Source organism: Lathyrus oleraceus, chromosome 6 (assembly GCF_024323335.1).
Source record: "Lathyrus oleraceus cultivar Zhongwan6 chromosome 6, CAAS_Psat_ZW6_1.0, whole genome shotgun sequence".
Taxonomy (NCBI): Eukaryota; Viridiplantae; Streptophyta; class Magnoliopsida; order Fabales; family Fabaceae; genus Lathyrus; species Lathyrus oleraceus.
In genome coordinates this window covers 264,196,927-264,216,495 of record NC_066584.1, presented here as the reverse complement: position 1 = coordinate 264,216,495, position 19,569 = coordinate 264,196,927, and the positions used below count along the sequence as shown (strand labels likewise).

Sequence of the window (19,569 nt, the reverse complement as noted above, 5' to 3'; positions counted from 1 at the left end):
ATGTGACTGACAAGATTTCGTAATCCCGCTCCTACGTATCTTTAGGTGCTATGAAAAACTCAAGGCATACGTAGTTCTTCTCAAAGAGAACTACTGGGTGAATTGCTTTTAAAGAGAGTGATTCTATCACATTTGAGCGGTTAAACCTTTACTTGTTGCTCGCTCTTAGAGACTGAAGTCTTTGTTTGTTTCGCATCAAAATGGATGTTGCATACTCTTTTTTGAAAATGTTTTCGGGGTCGTACAAGGGAGAAAAATAGATTTGATTGGTTGAGTGTTTTGTTGGATGACGATTACTCGAATGACTGAGTAAGGCTACTTGTATTCAAGTACTCAAGAAGAGGAATAAAAGACTCTAGATCATCTCCATTTTCATCCTTAATTTGAAAAGGGTTTAAATAAGGTTAGTGTATTTTGGATGGAAGACAAATACTCTAACGATCGAGTAAGGCTACTCGTATCCAAGTACTCGGGGAGGGGAATGGAAGGCTCCAGACCACCTCCTTTTTTGTCCAAGTTTATTACGAAAATGAGTTTGACTTAAAGTTTGATTATGAAAAGAGTTTGGATGTGGTGGGGATTATGTTGGTGTAAGCCCTAGAGGCCAATACTTTTGGTACTTGTATCGAATTATTTATTAATAATAAAATGCTTTTTCTTTATTATGGTTGTTTAATAAAGTCCCTGGAATAGATAGTTCGTTTAATGTATCAAGTGTGACTTAATCATGAGAGCACCTTAAACATAAGGACACTATTCTTAAAGTATCTGTAGTCGAGCTTTATTATGAAGTGGGATAACATTAAAGCATGGAGACTATTATGTTTATAGACTGATGATCACATCTCATGGATCATGGATAAGGAGTTATCAAGTCTTAAACATAGGTACGAATATTAAGAGAAATATTTATACCGGATTGACCCGCTATGAGAATACTATATAGAATGTTATGCAAAGTGTCATAAGTTATTCTCATGGTGATAATGGTGTATACCACTCTTCGACCTGAAACCATTATGGACCCTAGATGTAGAGTCGAGTGCTTTATTGCTGATCCAACATTGTCCGTAACTGGATAACCATAAAGACAGTTGATGGGTACTCCACAAAGCATGATAAGGGACATGAGTGACCTAGATGGAATTTGCCCATCCTGCATAACAGGATAAATGTCTATGGGCCCAATATTAAACTGGATAGGGATGACACGGTCTATGCCTTGTGTTCAATATAGACATAAGGGCAAAAGGGTAATTATACACATAATTATTATCACAAAAGGATTTGTCAGATCACATGACATTTTCGTGTCTTGGGTAGCAGTGATGTGTTGCTAGATACCGCTCACTGTTTATTATGTTAAATGCGTGATTTAATATAATTGCCAACGTCGCGAAAACCTACAGGGTCACACACAAAGGACGGATTGATGAGAGATAGAGTAACTAAGGAACACCGTAGGGTACGGTGCACTTAAATGGAGTACGAAATATGGTAAGGTACCACACGCTTAAGTGATTTTGGGCATATTATAAGATATGGGCCAAAATACACTTAACTGGGCTTTTTAGCTTGAAGCCCACACAAGTGGTTCTATAAATAGAACCCTTGGGTAGAAGCATTGTCACGCTAATTGGAATTTTGTTTCCCTCTCTCTTTCTCTCTCACTCAAAGCCTTCATTCGTAGCAGCTAGCAGTGAGATTGAAGGAATCCGTTCGTGTGGACTGAGAAGAGACGTTGTCATCGTTCAACGTTCGTGATCGCCACAAGAGGTAATGATTCTATCACTGATCATGCCCATTCGTAAGGATCACTAAATGGAGAAAATTTTAAATTCCGCTGCGCCTTGGACCGCAATTCTCCTTCTGTGGTATCAGAGCCACTTACGAAACCATGAATCTGATAACTGTTTATTTTCTGTATTAATATGATTAAAAACAGAATGAATCAAAGATTAAATTGAGATTGATCAAGTTATATATATGATATAAGTAATCCTGATGCAAAATACATTATATATGATATAGTGTTCTTGTTTCGTTCATTCAAACACTCAATGGTTGTTTTCCTTTGAGCGATCAATGGTCGTTTGCTTCTTGATCCGACATTAGTATGGTGAAGCAATGACGTGTTGATCAATCATACTGAATCAACAATCGAGATGTGTTTGACGGTCTGAAATTGGTGCATCAGGGTTAGTGACGGCACAAGGGTTGTGTTGTCAGAGAGTTATGCGATTGGGGTTGTGACTGCACAAAGAGTTGTGCTTTCTAACACTTTTTCGAACAGTGTTAACCGGTTAACGCATATGGTTAATCGGTTAACGCAAGACGAAATTCAATTTTCTAAGTTTTTCAAACAGTGTTAACCGGTTAACGCATTTGGTTAACCGGTTAACGCAAGACAGAAAACAAAATTTGAACAGATTTTCAAACAGTGTTAACCGGTTAACGCATTTGGTTAACCGGTTAACGCAAGACAGAAAGAAAATTTTCTAACAGTTTTTCAACAGTGTTAACCGATTAACGCATTTGGTTAACCGGTTAACGCAAGGCAAAATTCACCCATTCGGCTAACTCTGCGTAATGTGATCGGTCGTCGATATTTAATTTGGTTTTAATTGATTAAAAGAATTAAAATTGATAATAATAATAATGTGTTTATTATTGTCTTGTGGTGATCGGTTATGGCCTTAGTTTTCCTTTATTTTGTTTTGGGTTTTAAAATACGACCTGCGTGTCGTGCCTCTCTTTTAATCTCTCAATGTAACTTCTTTTCTCATCTCACTCCCTCGTATGTAAAATGAGTTTCTTTATGTAATGTAATGTTATGAAGAAAGCAAAGAAGTCAGTGCCAAAGGAGGACAACCTTGAAGATCTTGCTTGGAGAAGCTTAGATCGTTATTAGGTTAGCTTAGGTTCTCTCATTGGCTTGGGAGAACAACTGCGTTAGGGGCCATAACTGTTTCATTATGTATGTATGTATGTTGATGCATGTGAATGTATGTTGATGCATGTGAGAGACGATTTATATGATAAATAAGCCGGTGAGATCAGAAAAATTGCAATTCCCTCAAATTAAATATTAAGTTTATGCTTTCCAAGTTTTAACACTCATCAAGACTAGTATCAGATAATGTAGGTTTCGCCTACGCGAGGTGCATGTTCTATATTAGTAAGGTGCGATGGGATAAATGTAATATCCAACTGCCAAAACAATGGGTCAAACTTAACTAAACAAATTATAATAATATTATATATGTTTGCTTTCCATGTTTTAGCACTCATCAGGACTAGTATCGGATAATGTAGGTTTCGCCTACGCGAGGTGCATGTTCTATATTAGTAAGGTGCGATGGGATAAATGTAATATCCAACTGCTAAGACAATGGGTCAAACTTAATTATAATAATATTATATATGTTTAGAAGTAAGAGTTGGGAATGATCCATATGATGGATTGGAATAAGGAGTTATTCACCCAACTGAAATTTTCGAGAGTTGTATGAGATACAATTGGAAGGAGTTCCTACCTAAATAACCTAGTTTTGTGTAATCCGCCTACGCGGACTTAGAACGAAGTGAAATATGGATCTCGACCCACTAGAAAATCTTTCAACGGGATTTTCCGAATCAAATGATGATGGTCATTTGTTTTGAGTAAAATAGTGGGAGCATATTTAATTAAAGGCCTAATTAAATATGTCAATGATACTTATATTTTCATTAATCCTTATGTAGATTACCATGACAACAAACACCTCTAACGACATCTTGCGATCAATCCTTGACAAGGAAAAATTGTCTGGGACAAATTTTCTGGATTGGTACCGAAACATGAGGATTGTCCTCAAACATGATAAAGGGAAAGACAAGGAAGTTGTCAAACCCAAACCCACTATTGCTGCTTTGAAGCCTAGTGGAGGCATAGCAAAAGAAGGCACCTTCTTCCATTGCCGTAAGACCAGACACTGGAAGAGGAACTGCCCAAAGTACCTGGAAGATAGGAAGAATGGAGTAGAGACTTCAAATTCAGGTATTTTTGTTATTGAAATTAATTTATCTACTTCTGCATCATGGGTATTAGATACTGGATGCGGTTCTCACATTTGTACAAATGTGCATGGACTAAGGGCCAGTTTGTTTTAGCTTTAAAAAAATGGATTTTTTCTTTGTACTTTTGAAAATGGATTTTACAAAAATGTTTTTCAAAATATTACAAGTTTTTCTAAATTTATTTTTTGTAAATTAAAAGATTAAATTGTTCATTGTATAACATAAATATACATTATTGAAGATAAAAACATAGTCAAAATCACAATTTTTAAAAAAATTGTATCTCAAAAATGATTTTTAGAAAAAACTATTTGAAATAGCTTCTAAATTAAGTAATTTTTTGAAATTTTGATATCCAAAAAAAGTTTCGATAAAATGATAAAATATCTAAAATAACATTTTAAGAATAACTATTCAAACAAAATTTTCATTTGAAGCCTTTATGAAAAGTTTCTTTGTAAATTTGTTTTACACTCAAATATATAACACTATAAAAATCATTTTAAAAAAAAGCCAAAACAAACGGGCTCTAAAAAGGAGTAGAGATTTGGCAAAAGGTGAAGTCGACCTACGAGTTGGCAATGGAGCAAAGGTTGCTGCTTTAGCCGTAGGAACTTATGTATTGACTTTACCTAGTGGTTTAATAATTCAGTTAGAGAACTGTTATTATGTACCTGCAATTAGCAGGAATTATTTCCGTTTCTTGTTTGGACAAGTTTGGTTTTTCATTCATAATAAAGAACAATTGTTGTTCAATTTATTTGAATGATATATTCTATGCTACTGCACAAATGAACAATGGATTATATGTCCTTGATCTTGAAATGCCTATTTATAACATTAATACTAAAAGAATGAAACCTAATGATTTAAATCCAACTTACCTTTGGCATTGTCGATTAGGCCACATAAATGAGAAGCGCATTTCCAAACTCCATAAAGATGGACTCTTGAACTCTTTTGATTATGAATCATATGAGACATGCAGATCTTGTTTAATTGGAAAGATGACAAAGTCTCCATTCACAAGAAAAGGTGAAAGAGCTAATGATCTTTTGGCCCTCATACATACTGATGTATGTGGACCACTGAACATACCAGCCAGAGGAGGTTTTCAGTACTTCATCACATTTACTGATGATTTCAGTAGATATGGTTATGTGTATTTAATGAAAAACAAATCAGAGTCCTTTGAAAAGTTCAAGGAATTCAAGAATGAAGTACAAAACCAACTAGGTAAGAATATTAAAACTCTTCGATCAGATCGAGGTGGTGAGTATTTAAGCCTAGAGTTTGATGACCATCTGAAAGAGTGTGGGATCATATCCCAACTTACTCCTCCTGGAACACCCCAATGGAATGGTGTATCTGAGAGAAGAAATCGAACCCTGTTGGACATGGTCCGATCCATGATGAGTCACGCCGATCTTCCAAACTCCTTTTGGGGACATGCACTGCTGACAGCAGCTTACACACTTAACCGTGTTCCATCCAAAAAGACACCATATGAGATATGGAGTGGTAAGAAACCACATATGTCTTACATGAAGATTTGGGGTTGCAAAGTTTATGTGAAACGACAAATTTCAACTAAGCTTGAGCCCAAATATGACAAATGCTTATTTGTGGGGTATCCTAAAGAAACAAGAGGGTATTAGGGCAAAGTGTTTGTCGCTCGAACTGGAGTTTTCCTAGAAAAGGATTTTATTTCCAAAGGAATCAGTGGGAGGAAAGTGGATCTTGAAGAAATTCAAGAATCACAAAGCATCGATACACCTATGGAGGAATTAGAGCAGGAAACACAAGTAGTTGTGGAAGAGCAACCTGCTCAAGTAGAACAAGACCAACGTAGGTCAAGCAGGATACGTCACCTACCTGAGAGATATGGATATCTCATAACATATCAAAGTGATGTATTACTCATGGATCAAGATGAGCCTGTGACCTACCAAGAGGCCATAACTGGTCCCGAGTCTGAGAAGTGGCTAGAAGCCATGAAATCTGAAATGGATTCCATGTACACAAACCAAGTTTGGACCTTGGTAGAGCCTCCTGTAGGAGTTAACCCTATAGGATGCAAGTGGGTCTTCAAAAAGAAGACTGACATGGATGGTAAGGTACATACCTATAAGGCAAGACTGGTTGCAAAAGGATATAAACAAATTCGTGGGGTTGACTATGATGAAACCTTTTCACCAGTTGCAATGCTTAAATCTGTTCGGATTTTACTTGCTATCGCTGCATATCATGATTATGAAATATGGCAGATGGATGTCAAAACTGCTTTCCTTAATGGGAATCTTCTTGAGGATGTGTACATGATATAACCTGAAGGATTTGACATACCAGAAGAAGCCCAAAAGATATGTAAGTTACAAAGGTCAATCTATGGATTGAAGCAAGCTTCCAGAAGCTGGAATCTTCGTTTTGATGAAACAGTAAAACAATATGGATTCATCAAGAACGAAGATGAGCCTTGTGTCTACAAGAAGGTTAGTGGGAGCATGATCGTGTTCCTGGTATTATATGTAGATGACATATTACTCATTGAAAACGATGTCCCTACCCTGCAACAAGTAAAGTCTTGGTTGGGGAAATGCTTTTCTATGAAGGACCTAGGTGAAGCAGCCTATATATTAGGAATCAGAATCTATAGAGATAGATCACAAAAACTGCTTGGCCTAAGTCAGAGTACGTACATAGACAAAGTGCTGAGACGCTTTAACATGCATGATTCCAAGAAAGGATTCATACCTATGCAACATGGCCTGTGTCTATCAAAAACACAGTCCCATTCAACTAAGGAAGAAAGGGATCGCATGAATAAGATTCCATATGCATCTGCAATAGGATCTATCATGTATGCCATGTTATGTACTCGACCAGATGTCTCGTATGCTTTAAGTGCAACGAGTAGGTACCAATCTGATCCTGGTGATGCCCATTGGGTAGCTGTCAAGAATATCCTTAAGTACTTGAGAAGGACTAAGGACTCATTCTTGATATATGGAGGTCAGGAAGAGTTGGCTGTAATTGGATACACCGACGCTAGCTTCCAGAAAGATAAGGATGACTTTAGATCGCAATCTGGTTATGTGTTTTGCTTAAACGGTGGCGCTGTGAGCTGGAAAAGTTCAAAGCAAGATACAATTGCTGATTCTACAACCGAGGCCGAGTATATTGCTGCCTCAAGTGCAGCAAAGGAAGCTGTTTGGATCAAAAAGTTCATTAGTGAACTGGGCATAGTCCCTAGCATTGTGGATCCCATTGGTCTCTATTGTGATAACAATGGTGCTATCGCATAAGCTAAGGAGCCTAGATCTCACCAACGATCCAAACACATACTCAGGCATTATCACCTCATTCGAGAGATAATAGATAGAGGAGATGTGAAAATATATAGAGTACCTACACTTGACAATATTGCTGACCCACTGACAAAGCCTCTTGTGCAACAGAAGCATGATGGCCATACTAGATCAATGGGCATTAGGGGTATGCCTGATTGACTATAGTGCTAGTGGGAAATTGTTGGTGTAAGCCCTAGAGGCCAATACTTTTGGTACTTGTATCAAATTATTTATTAATAATAAAAGGCTTTTTCTTTATTATGGTTGTTTAATAAAGTCCCTGGAATAGATAGTCCATTTAATGTATCAAGTGTGACTTAATCATGAGAGCACCTTAAACATAAGGACACTATTCTTAAAGTATCCGTAGTCGAGCTTTATTGTGAAGTGGGATAACATTAAAGCATGGAGACTATTATGTGTATAGACTGATGATCACATCTCATGGGTCATGGATAAGGAGTTATCAAGTCTTAAACATAGGTACGAATAATAAGAGTAATATTTATACCGGATTGACCCTCTATGAGAATACTATATAGAATGTTATGCAAAGTATCATAAGTTATTCTCATGGTGATAATGGTGTATACCACTCTTCGACCTGAAACCACTATGGACCCTAGATGTAGAGTCGAGTGCTTTATTGCTGATCCAACGTTGTCCGTAACTAGATAACCATAAAGACAGTTGATGGGTACTCCACAAAGCATGCTAAGGGACATGAGTGACCTAGATGGAATTTGCCCATCCTGCGTAATAGGATAAATGTCTATGAGCCCAATATTGAACTGGACAGGGATGACATGGTCTATGCCTTGTGTTCAATATAGACATAAGGGCAAAAGGGTAATTATACACATAAATATTATCACAGAAGGATTTGTCAGATCACATGACATTTTCGTGTCTTGGGTAGTAGTGATGTGTTGCTAGATACCGCTCACTGTTTATTATGTTAAATGCGTGATTTAATATAATTGCCAACGTCGCGAAAACCTACAGGGTCACACACAAAGGACGGATTGATGAGAGATAGAGTAACTAAGGAACATCGTAGGGTACGGTGCACTTAAATGGAATACGAAATATGGTAAGGTACCACACGCTTAAGTGATTTTGGGCATATTACACTACGCCAAAAACTGTAATAGACAGCGCACCTTAGAGGGCGCTTTATTACAAAAGTGCACTCTAAAGTGAAGCGAAAAAATAAGGAGCGAACAACTGGAATAGACAGCGCACTTTAGAGGGCGCTTTTGTAATAAAGCGCCCTCTAAGGTGAATCGAAAAAATAAGGAGGAGATAGAGGGACAACAGTACAGGGCGCTTTTTAGAAAGCGCCCTCTAAGGTTACCCTTATAGGGCGCTTTTAAAAAAGCGCTCTATAAGTCCATGTGCATTTCCAATTTATAAAGCGCTTTTGGAAAGCCTTAGAGAGCGCTTTCATAAGCGCCCTCTTAGGCCCCCTTTAGAGGGCGCTTTTTTTCCACAAGCGCCCTCTAAGGTCCCCTTTAGTAAACATTAAAATTATAACATACTGCGCGTTTTGTTATTTCACTCTCTGTTATTTTCGTTCTTTTTCACATTAGGGTTCTCATTGCTACGATTTTCGCTACTTCTAAGGCGTTCTCCTTCCACCTCTGTTAGATCTACGACGTTTCCTCCTTCTATTAATTCGTTGTTAGCTGTTCGATTTTGACACCATAGGTATTTTTCTAATCTTCATATTACTTGGTTTCTCTTCTGACGTTCGCTATTGTTCATTTTTGGTTTCATTTTTCTTGGTTCATACATTTATTGAGTATTCTCAACAATAATTATTGTGTTGCAATGCTAGCAATGGAGACTAGGCATTATGGGTTAAATTTCACCAACTGTTCCATTTGTTTCTCGATGTAGAAAAAGGAGGCAGCAATATCTAAAACACCTTCTACCAATCAAAGGTACACTATGCAGCTTATGAGTGTATTTATTCTAGCATACATAGCGTAGCTAGTAACTTAAGAAGTTTAGGTATGGATGTTATTTGATAGAGTAAATTAGAGTCGACTATTCTTCTGTTATCTTTCAGTTAGACCATTATACAATTCTACATATATATTTTCTAGTCAATGTTTATCTTTTGTAAAAACTATATGAAGAGATTGCAGAAGCACTTGAAGGAGATCTTAAGGATTGTCCCGAAATGTTTGAGAGGTTGGTAAGTGATGCAGAGAAACCTTTGAATGATGGTTGCACTAAATTCACAAGATTGTCTACGGTATTAAAGTTGTACAACTTAAAGGCGGGCAATGGATGGTCGGATAAAAGTTTCACAGAGTTATTATATCAGAAATGATCAAGGTGATATTGATGTTGAGATTGAATCGTTTACCAGAAATGATCAAGATGAGAATATTATATCAAATGATTCATATATTAGAAATGATCATAATGAGGGTATTTGGATCAATCCAACCGTCCGTGTTGTTAAGAGACATGTAGAACATATTCCAACCAAGAAAAGAAAGAGAACTTAGTGAAAAAGGTACAGGTCAAATGATTTTAATTGTTTTCTTTATTACAGGTAAAATGGCTTTTATGATTTTAATTGTTTTTATATTTGTCATCTGATTTTAATTGTTTTCTTTATTACAGGTAAAATGGCTATTATGAAGTCAATCATTCGTGCAAGGAGCAAGGGATACTTGAAAGTATCAATTGATATTTGTTTAGATGGAGATGTTCCATTGTCGTCAAGCCTCATTCGCGTAGATGATGATGCTGGATATTTGAAAGTATCAATTGATATTTGTTTAGATGGAGATGTTCCATTGTCGTCAAGCCTCATTCGCGTAGATGATGATGCTGGATATTTGAAAGTATCAATTGATATTTGTTTAGATGGAGATGTTCCATTGTCGTCAAGCCTCATTCGCGTAGATGATGATGCTGGATATTTGAAAGTATCCCTCTACGACAATGGAACATGTCCATCTAAACAAATATCAATTCTATCTTCAAAAGATAAGGGACCAAAAATATAAGGGGATTACGCAGCAAATCGAGTCAGTTGAATAAAAAAAAAGGTATAAACACAATTATATGATATTTATGCATAGAAAATGTTAATTCTTGATCTTATACTTCACCTAACTAAGTTTATGATATTTTAGGTTCATGCTATTGATATTGAACAAAAAGAGGTTGTTGCTAAGAAGACTGTGGCTAGTAAAAAAAGCATACATCTTAGAGATGCTTTTGCTACTTAGTTTTATTTCTTTTTAAGTTATGAATTGGTTGTATATTTAGAATCTTTAGAAGTTAAACGATTATATATCAGTGGATTGTTGTATATGTATGGATTGTTGTATATAAGGCTTGTTGAATGCAATGTGTGAAAAAGGGCTTCAAATTATACAGTTTTAGGTGTACTGCTTCAATATACAGGTTGTCTAAAATAAATAAATAAATATAGCGCTTTTTAAAAAAAAAATTTAAATAACCACCCACTTTAGAGGGCGCTTTCCAAAATAAGCGCCCTCTAAACCCTTTAAATTTCCACTTTAGAGGGCGCTTTCCAGTAAAAGCGCCCTCTAAACCCTTAAAAGTTTCCACTTTAGAGGGCGCTTTCCAGTAAAAGCGCCCTCTAAACCCTTAAAAGTTTCCACTTTAGAGGGCGCTTTCTTTAAAAAGTGCCCTCTAAAGTGGCCCTTAAAGGGCTTAAAGAGCCACTTTAGAGAGCGCTTTCACCAGGAAAAAAGCGCTGTCTTTACCTATGCCAGCGCCAGATTAGAGGGCGCTTTAAAGCGCTGTTATAGGCCAAAAAAAGCGCCCTCTTTTCCCTTATTTGGCGTAGTGTTATAAGATATGGGCCAAAATACACTTAAGTGGGCTTTTTAGCTTGAAGCCCACACAAGTGGTTCTATAAATAGAACCCTTGGGTAGAAGCATTGTCACGCTAATTGGAATTTTGTTTCCCTCTCTCTCTCATTCAAAGCCTTCATTCGTAGCAGCTAGCACCGAGATTGAAGGAATCCGTTCGTGTGGACTGAGTAGAGACGTTGTCATCGTTCAACGTTCGTGATCGCCACAAGAGGTAACGATTCTATCACTGATCATGCCCATTCGTAAGGATCACTAAATGGAGAAATTTTTAAATTCTGCTGTGCCTTGGACCGTAATTCTCCTTCAGATTATGCTCGACTTTGCATTCAATTTGGATTTGATTTGGAAAAAAGACTCGACGTTGGATCAGACGTTTATTTTTTTGTTCTTTATTCTGAAAGTGGTTGATTTTAATCTTGAGTTAACAATCAACTGATATAGTAAAGTAAATGAAAGCGGTAAATTTATTACATATTCACGGGAATGGGGTACACTTTTATTTATTGGGGATACGACACAATAATTGAATGATACAAGCTTTGAAGACAGTTGAAGAAATAAAAGAATCTCATTGTGAGAAGGTCCAAGAGAAAGCCAATGGACTCGAAATAAAAAACAGAAATTGAACTATATAATTTAGCGCTATGTTAAGAAATCGTAAAGTGATTCATGTAGGAATCACTCTATCCGAGGTCGGTCAACAAGACTATATGCGTGTAAGCAATTTCTGAAATTAAATTGAATTTTTAACTTCGAAATTGCTACGCATCTATGGAAAACTGATCAGACAAATAAATCAATTTTCTATTTAACATTTTTTTTTAAAAATAGTCAATTAAATCAATGAATAATGATAACAATAATAAACAACAACAACAACAACAATAATAATAATAATAATAATAATAATAATAGTAATAATAATAAAATAATTAAAACTAATAACAATAATTAGCAACAAAAATTAACCAATAATAATAATCATAATAATAACAATAATAATAATAATAAATTAATAATAATAATAATTACTAATAACAATAATAATCAATAATAATAATAATTAACAATAATAATTAATAATGATAATAATAATAGTTAGTAATAATCAATAATAATAATAATAATAAATTTATAATCTAAAAAATATAAAACAAGAAAGTGTCGGTATATAATGAATAGATTATATGAATTGTAAACAAGTCAAAATGGCTTGTTTCAATCACTTAGTACCAAAAACTTTTAAATTAAATAGTGCATAAACGAATAGATACTTGTTTAGAATGATTAAAAAAACAAAATGATAAACATAATATTGCAGGGACCTTCTTCTACCAAGTTGTAAGAACAAGAAAATGCAGCAGATTCAATATGATAACTGTGACAAAAATGTAAATACAACGAAACTCGACGAAAACATCATGAAAGGTCATATGACGCAATAAAACTTGGAGAGAAAAAACTGCAACATCATTTTTTATGCAAATTGAAGTCAAATCCAAAAACATAGAGAAAAATAACATTGAGTAAACACACCTTATACCTGCAAAAAATACTTAAAGCGGAAACGGTATAAGACTAAAATGGAATCAACAAGCTTTACTGAACTTACACGGACAAACTTCAAGCAATGGATAAAAGAGAGGTGTTGCGTTTTGGAATGTGGAGACGAGTCAATGATGTACGAAGGCATTTGATTCGAGTGATGGTGCACGAGTTTTAACCGGCAGAGAAGGTTTTGTAGGTTGGGTTTAACAACGAGTTTCGGTTAAAGGAGATGTGAAGGCTTGAGGCGAGAGGGAAGGGGAGGTCTGAGTGGTTGTTGTGAAAATGGTAGTCTTTAGTGTTGTGTTGTGTTGTAGTAGGAACCAAAAATGAGATTATACGGTATGGTATTCACGTATGAAGACGAAAAAATGTACAAGGTAGTGTTTGGATCTTCTCATGTGTCAAAAATGTTTTTTTTTCATTGCATGGATAGGAGTTGGCCGCCTGACAAATTTTTGAATGGTGGGGAAATATATTTGCAAATGTGCCAAGAGGAAAAATGTTGATTTAGTAGAGATAATAATAAGAAAAAACTGCTACATATTGTTTCCTGATTTTGAAACCATCAATAGCAAAAAATAACCCTTTATAAATAAATTAACTTAAAATTAAACTAAAATCCTAACATTGTTGCATTATATTTTTTTGAAATAGAAACGAATAAAAGATAATAAATAAATAAAACAACTTGACTAATGATTAAATTCTAATTATTTTCTTCAATTATTTCTAATTAATTTATAATGATTAATTTTGAATTAATTCCTTTAACAATTTAATTAAGAATATAAAAAATCAAATAAATTAAAATGGATAAAAATCGGGCGTAAAACAAAATACTCGAAAAATTAAAATGGATATACCAAAAAATGATTAGCGTGAAATAAACTTCTAAAAATATATATAGGTTTTGATCAAATTTTGAAATAAAAATCGATCGGTTAAAAGGCTCAGGCGGTCAAAATGTGACCGAAAAAGTAGTCGAAAAATTAAAACGAGCACACCAAGTTGAACTACGCGAAACGTAGATCAAGAATACTGACGTCTGCAAGTTCAATTTTGAAATTTTTCGTCTGCTAATTTGACGTACAATTGAGAAACGATTCGACTGGTCTGTTTGTAGATCTAAAAAATTATTTTGAGTTACATTTTAAGTGATATGCGAAACAAAATGCATGTTGTGATAAATATAAAATGCAAAGTCTCGGGAATGCACTAAATTGTTGACTGAATAAACATGAATGGTCAACCAGATGCAACTGAATCGCTCTTGGACCATTTGCTTCCGATTCGCAAACACAAACAAAACCCCACAAAGATTCAGATGACGAAAATACTCTTGATTGCCTTCCTCTAAACCTTTGAAAACACGATGGAACTGCAATAAATGATGCACTGAGATCGAGAAATCAAGTCTTTAGACTTCTCAATCAACATATGACTGAATGAATGTCGTCAAGACCGGATGAAATACCAGAACTCCTGACTTTTCATCTAAACCCTGATAAATTCTTTTAACTAATGAAATACATGACAAAATGGATCAATTTATGCTATGCTGATGCGAGTAAAAACTCAGGGTAAAATTTAGGGTATGACACCCATGGGATGTTATTGTTTTAGTAGTCCATGTGCAACTTTGCACCATTGATTGTGATAAACAAATCAAATTGAATTGAAATGAAGAAAGTTCAAATTCAATATTCTGTTATGTGCATTTTACATTTTGTTAACTTTGCTTTTGTTATTTTGGAATAAAAAATGGCGAGGGAACCGTGTATGCTTGTAGTGACAAACTTGAAAATGAAATTCAACTTCACTTATTTTTATTACTTGAATTCAAAAACTCCACGGTGATGATATAAATTATTAATGTGATGTATGAATGGAATGATGCAATGTTGATCAAGAATGAAACCTAAACTTGTCTAATGTGCAAGTTCACATTTGTCTTTTGTTTTTTTGCTTACTTTGACTTTTAAATTGACTTTAAAGATATGATGGGAAAATGTGTATGATGAATGGTAAATAGTGCAATGCAAATGGTACATGAAAAATGAATGGAAATACATAAAAGGAATCAACCTCTGTCTTTTAGCTCAAGTCACTATTTTGTTGACTTTGCTTTGACTTTGACTTTATTGTATGAATATGAGATCTAATGATCATGAGATGATGCATGCTTATGATAAAAATAAAAAATGACTAATGAATGAAACCACGACCTAGGTACCTCTCATCCAAGCATCAGGTGAAATTTTAAACGCTTATAGCCAGATGACATGAAAAAAAAGGGAGGGATAAAATTAGGATATGACAGCGTCACACGATGATCATGGCTCTTGATGGCAAGAACAAGACTGGTTTTGTGGATGAAACGATTCCAAAACCAGAAGAAAATTCACCTCAATTTCGTTCTTGGATGAGAAATAATAGTACAGTGCCTTCATGGCTTCTTAACTAAGTTTCTAAGGAAATCTCTACAAGTGTCATCTATGCAGCCAATGTAGTAGAAATTTAGAAAAAACTTTAAGATCGATTTTAAAAAAAGAATGGACCTCATGTTTTTCAACTAAAAAAGAATATTCTAAGCTGCACCCAAGGTACCTCGACTATAATTGCATACTACACTCAATTCAAGTCATTGTGGGAGGAGTTTGGAAAATACAAACCTGTTCATACATGTCAGTATGATGGAGTGCATTCTAAGTTGCAGAACATTCTGGAGATGCATCTTTTAAATTTCCTAACATTTTATTTCCAGAATATAGAGATGCATCTCCAGAACTTATCTGTATGCTTTTTTTGGCTTGACCTCATCATGTTTCATATGTATAATGCTTGGGTGATTTACTTATAGGAATTATGTTTGATAACCAAGATAGATTAAGGCACGATATATTTATGTAACATGCTTTAGTTCAGAGGGAAAAATCTTGATCGTCGCACAAACCTGTCGTTTCTATCTTGGTTGATGTAGAGGTGTTAACTTCTAGGGTTCGTGCATCTCCGTATTCATCTTCTCGAAGGAGGAAATTCTCGCTTACTCGGGCCCCCAAGGCACCGTTGTCACCAGGGTCTTTGTAGGAGGCACCATAGCCCCCACAAGGGTTTGGAGGAGGTCCTCCAAATTATCGTTGTTGCCTAAATACCCCGACGATACTACCAGACATGTTTGGGATGGAGAGGTAAAAGTCAATTGTATTCATTCTTTGGAAAACATGTTTGTTATAATATTTGAAATATTATTCGAAAGACATGTCTACAACAGCCTAATGAGTAGTGGTTTTAGGATGTATTGCAACTATATGGAATAAGAGGCTTATGCAAGAACGATTATGCTACAGTTAACCATGATATGATGTTCGTGTTTTCCGCATCTTCCAATCAGGGGGTGAATGTTAGACAAAAATATGATTAATATAGACGAGGCACTGAATATGATGGTATACTATCTGGGAGTGATCCAAGGGAAGCCATGAAGGAGTTAGAAGCTACCTGAGGAGCTCATGCTAGGTTTCGATTTCTATAAGGGTTGTATGCACAACAGTTACATGATGCAGAGCAAGCTACTTGTGATGACGAACATGATACACAACATAAAACATATGCTCTGAGAGCATACTTATTGTATTTGGTTGGCACACCCATTTTTATGGAGAAGAGTGTCACTTATGTTAATGTGATTTACATGCGATACTTAGATGACTCAGAGCACATCCATGAGTATAATTGGGGGACCACTTGTTTGGTCTACATGTACTCCAAGTTAGTTGAAGGTTGTATGTGGAAGAACAAACATGTGATAAGTAGCATCACACTGTTGACATTAATATTTATGCATCATCTAGTGTTTGTGTCTGATTTTCATAACACTTTTGCTACGTCCATTTTTGCATCTTTTACTAATGATTTATATGTACCATTTTCAGGCTTGGATCCTCCAACAATTCCCACGCATAACCGAATGGTCATGTATGCCGACCTATGATCGCACCGAATTACACCCTATTTTTGACTCGAATTTCACATGTTTATTAGGACTTTATCTTCATTTTATTTGTATTATGCCCTCTTTTCTCTTGTTTTCAGATATTTAGCACTTTCGGACACTTTTGGAAGAAACGAAGCAAAAAGACCTAAAATTAGGGGTTTTCGACGAAATTACACACATGGCGTTGCACATGGTGGCCGCTATAGGGGAAGCAATGAGTCACCATCCCTCAACCAGGAGGTAACCGCCACGTTCCCATGATTCACCCCATTTACACACATGGCGGGCGCCATGAAGGGATGGCATGCACCATCTTTGGAAATCACGTTCCCACTAAAGCCCACTAAGAGGAAGTTGGAGGGCACCATGGTCTTTACAAACTGCTGAGAGTCTCTATAAATAGCTCATTTCATTTTGTTTTCTATCATCCAACTTAGTTTTACAACACTAAGCATATATTTTTCATTTGTAATAGCGATAATTCGTCACATCGGGGGGTTATCGCACCATTGTGAGATTGAGTTAGGTCACTTCGAGTTGCTATCGTCTTTAGCTTCAGGAGTCAGAGGTTTATATTTGTATTAGAATCGAAGCTTCCGTTTGGAACAGGTTCTTATTTATCGCTTTATTTATTTATTTCCCGCATTGCTTTTACTTTATTTACTTCTCGCATCGCTTTTACTTTATTTATTTCCCGCATCGCTTTTACTTTATTTATTTCCCGCACCGCTTTTACTTTATTTATTTCCCGCATTGCATTTACTTTATTTATTTCCCGCACCGCTTTTACTTTATTTATTTCCCGCATCGCTTTTATTTTATTTACTTTTCCACACTCGCTTTACTTTATTTATTTCCCGCATCGCTTTTATTTTATTTATTTTATGCACTATACTCGCTCTCTACGCCTCACATTCTAAAACAAACTTTTCATCATGATTAACGTCGTTATGTTCGTTTGTGTTACCATGTCTGGCTAAATCTTTTAAAGGTTAGAATGTAAAGATCGCGGTTAAAGTAATGTTTCACATATTGAAATCTGTAAAAATACTTTAAAGGCTGTTTTGATTTTTAACTTGAGTTTTCTAAAACAAACTTGGTTGGTTTTAATTATTCGAGGAGTGCGAAAGCACCCTGGCATAGTAACTAGGAATCTTTATCACTTTAAGGAAAAGCTATTTTTGAAACTATTTTCGGACGCGTTGACAGGTTTAAAATCAGTAAATTCCTTAGGTAAACTTTCCAAATCAAAATCACTTTTCAACTAAGTCTATGAGTCTCATTTCTTAAAAATAGGTTTACTACTTTAGCGTTCCGCGCACCTTTTATATGTGACAATAAAATGCCTTAATTTAAGGGTAAACTCGGTTCTGAATACGCGAAAGCGACAATTCCCGTTAAATGGATTCTTTTCAAGAGTAGAAAATATTGCCTCATAAGTAGTTCTATTTAGACAATCGAAACATCGCTTAAGTGACGTGAATTACACTCAACCTGTCTTTACCTGCATTTATTATTTACCGTTATTTTGTAAACCAAATATCTCTTTTATACCACCTTAGATAAACACCGTAACAATAGTATTCGATAGATTGACGATTGGTCTTTGTGGGATCAATATTCTTTTATATTACTTTGACATTATTCGTGCACTTGCGAATCACAACGATCAAGTTTTTGGCGCCGTTGCCGGGGACCAACTTCGTCAAATTCCGTACCCTGTTGTTACACCGTATAGACTAAGGCATTTTTAGCTGGTAAATGCGAAGAACCCGTAGTACTAGAAATTTAGTAGATCCTTTAGCGGAACCCGAACGTTATACTCGTACACGCCTCTTACTCATCCGAATTAAGAAAGCTATGGCCGAGAATCGTGATAGGCGACCTCTTAAGGAATTTGCCCAACCCTCTGATGAGGAACCTAGTTCGAGTATAGTAAACCCCTTTATACCTGTTAACAACTTCGAACTAAAACCGTCTTTGTTGCAATTAGTACAACAAAACCAATACGAGGGTCTCGCCACTGAGAACCCGAATCAACATTTAAAAGTTTTTATCCAACTAGCTGACACCTTTAAATCTAACGGCGCTTCACCCGATGCGATCTGTTTAAGATTATTTCCTTTCTCCCTCAGGGATAGAGCACGTTCATGGCTAGATTCACTTCCAGCCAATTCAATAACTATCTGGGAAGACCTTAGGAGAGTATTCCTTGCTAGATATTTCCCCTAGTAAGACTATTGTTCTTCGATACCAAATAACTAGATTTGCTCAAAACCAAGGAGAATCGCTTTTCGAAGCTTGGGAGAGATATAAAGAGCTATTAAGAGTTTGTCCACACCATGGCCTAGAGCAATGGCTGATCGTTCACACCTTTTACAATGGACTCCATTATAATACCAAGATGAGCATCGACGCCGCCACAGGTGGCACACTGATGAACAAACCTTATCCAGAAGCTTGTGACCTAATTGAGGATATGGCCCAAAACCATTATCAATGGGGAACTGAATGAGCATCAATAGAGAAAAAGGAGACCCAAGGTGGAATACATGAGGTAAGCTCTCTAGACATGATGCATGCGAAAATGGACGCTTTAGCCCTTTGGATCAAACATATGTCTACGAAAACTAACACCGTAGCAGTAGTCCACACAGAGTGCGAACTCTGTGGATCTAAAGGACACGAATCGGCGGAGTGTAACCTTTTAAACGAACTAAATATCGACCAAGTGAATTACGGCCAAGG

General features: G+C 35.9%; 1 non-coding gene across 1 annotated transcript; it reads right to left on the bottom strand.

The window, feature by feature from the left end:
* Positions 1-19,063: 19,063 nt before the first annotated feature.
* On the bottom strand, positions 19,064-19,170 carry LOC127098901 (small nucleolar RNA R71). The gene has a single exon (XR_007793585.1). It is a non-coding gene; the product is annotated as a small nucleolar RNA R71 (small nucleolar RNA).
* Between the last annotated feature and the right edge of the window lie 399 nt (positions 19,171-19,569).